The sequence below is a fragment of the Athene cunicularia genome (assembly GCF_003259725.1).
Source record: "Athene cunicularia isolate RWA chromosome 2 unlocalized genomic scaffold, athCun1 chr2_part1, whole genome shotgun sequence".
NCBI classification, from domain to species: Eukaryota; Metazoa; Chordata; class Aves; order Strigiformes; family Strigidae; genus Athene; species Athene cunicularia.
In genome coordinates, this window is record NW_020799095.1 from 36,114,794 (window position 1) to 36,117,155 (window position 2,362).

General features: G+C 41.8%; 1 protein-coding gene across 1 annotated transcript in view; it reads left to right on the forward strand.

Annotated features, from left to right (window-relative positions):
- The first annotated feature begins 921 nt into the window (after nucleotides 1–921).
- Nucleotides 922–2,362, forward strand: part of BAMBI (BMP and activin membrane bound inhibitor) — a 3,307-nt gene continuing 1,866 nt past the window's right edge. The window contains exon 1 of the mRNA XM_026843622.1: nucleotides 922–1,039. The gene's annotated coding sequence lies outside the window, so the exon portion shown is untranslated. The remainder of the gene's footprint in view (nucleotides 1,040–2,362) is intronic.

The window sequence follows — 2,362 nt, forward strand, 5'->3', positions numbered from 1 at the left end:
GGGCAGGGGCGACCTGCGAGCCGGCCGCAGTCGCCGAGCTCCGGGGCAGAGGTTAAAGGAGAAGTTAGCGCCGTGGTGATGGGCGACGGTATTTATTTATTTTGGAAGGAAGGCTGTAATTAACCCTAAATAACAGCCCTTGCAGAGTGCAGGGGGGAGCCTGCTGGCCCCATCAAAGCGGGCAGAGCAGGGAGTGACTGAGTGATGTGAAGTCGCAGATACTGAAACTATGTGCCTGATAATGATATAATTAGGGGATCACAGACTTCTGGCTGCTGTTGACTTCAAAAGCTTTAAGAGAAGCCTGCAGTCTCTCCTGTAGCCATCTTGACTAAAAGCAGACATTTTTCTTTAATAGCTACATACAGTAACAAGAAAGAGGAGGGAACAGAAGGGCATTGTTCACTGTTTCAAAATACTAAATACCCTTTCTGGCCTTTTGCATAGCACAGGAAGAAACTTTATGAATTGACAGAAATACAGTTCTAATACAGTAATACAAAGTCCATTCTGTTTCACCGAAAACGTGGCTTTAATTAAAAAGCAGTTGAATTAACCTGACGACTAGCCTGTCACATTTTGTTTATAAGATTGTCTTAGGTCAATAAAACGTAGTATTTTAAGCGTGATTGTATAAACAGTTAAAATGGAAGTATGTGTGTTGTTTCACTTTCTTCCCGTGCTGTGCTGAGACTCATAAAAGGGCTGTCAGCTCTGGTGCTGTTCCTTGTTTGCGTCTTATTTTTACCTCTCAGACAGTGAGAAAACAATGAAAACTGTTTTTTTCAGAGGTGGGGAGGGGGGAGACCTCACACCGAATGCTTAGGAAACGATTGAGTCTTATTTTTCTATAGCACACTGGATGACAGTGTGTGTGAATTCACAAAAAAATAGGTTACTTGGTCTAAAAGCCCAAGGGGAATTGTAGTGGAGACAGTGAGACACTCCATCATTTGGCTTCTATTAAGCAGAGTTATTAAAGAGCAGCGGGAACTTCAAGGCCTGGAGCCCGCAGTAGCATTCTGAGGAAAGTCTTAAGGTAGGCTGAAGAGGGAAAGCTGCCTTGGTTGAGATCGTCTTTAACATCTTTCAGGGCATTTTTTAGGTATGGGGTGGTAGGAGGCATCCCAGGAAGACGTGACAGCCGGGAGGCCTGTAGATTGTTTTTTGAAGCGCAGACTGTAGAAGGAAGACTTCTGACAATTCAGTTGACTTTGAAAGCCTTGGTGCCACTATGACGGCAAGTACAGCAGGCACATTAGAAGTAGTTTTAAGTCCGCTCTTCTAAGGATAGCTCCAAAATCTGGCCTCCTCCTAAACCTTGGATCGATGGTACACTGAATTATGTTTGAGTTGCAGTTTGTCTAGAAGGAGTAAGTTTTCCCTACAGCACAGGACACGTGTAATTCGTACCAGAGCAGTTTGGAGCGCGCAAAATGAAGAGTTTTATGAAGGGAACTGTTTTATCGCTTCCTTCAGAAATTTTTGAGGTTTCCTGAGAGATTTTTCATAGAGCTGGTCGAGGATTTTCAGTCTAAGTGTTTCCCCTTTTTGACCGCATGTTGGATTGCGTGCAAAACTGGGGAGGGGCAAGGAGGAGCTTTTAGCCTCGCAATTTCACCCCATTTAATGACTTTACATTTAAGTTGAGAGACATTGACTCTGGCGAACAGATCAATTATAAACAGCACTGTTTCTATTTTATAATACTGATAAAAAAGCCTTCTTGCAAGAACAGCTACTTGAAGAATTTCTCCCTTTCTGGAGAAATTACAAATAGTTGCCCAGTTTCACGCAGTAAAAACCTCCCTGACTGGGAGACTCGGATGGTAATGGTTCTAGCTAATAGCTTTATAAGGTGTTAGTTAAACCTTTTAAATTTTGGCACAGTATTGAAAGGTAATAAACAATTCAGCAGTTCTGATTTTTTTTTTTTTCATTTGTCACAAATTTTTAAACCTAGTGTTTCTGTTGTGTGCTTACGCGCAGTTAAAAGAAGTGTTACAATTATAAAAATAGAATGCTGTTCCTGTAGTAATGGTTTAAAACGTAGATGTGACTTCCTTATGGGACTGAAGGCGTGTATTGCTTTTAAAACGGATTTCATTTTAAATGTGGTTTAATGCAACTGCTGACAGCGAGTGGAAGTAGCTGTAAAATGGTCTTGTTAGTTATTTACCTTTGAAAAAAAAAGGCACTGTGACCTTCATCACTCATTTGCTGCTGATTTGAATTCATAAGGGCCTACTTATGCTTGCCATTAAAAGGCTAGTAAGACCAGGATGCTCTAATTGGCCCCTTGCTGTGGAGATCTTTTAAAGAAGAAAAGAGATTGTTTGCCTTCCCCTGCAGTCCTGGGAGC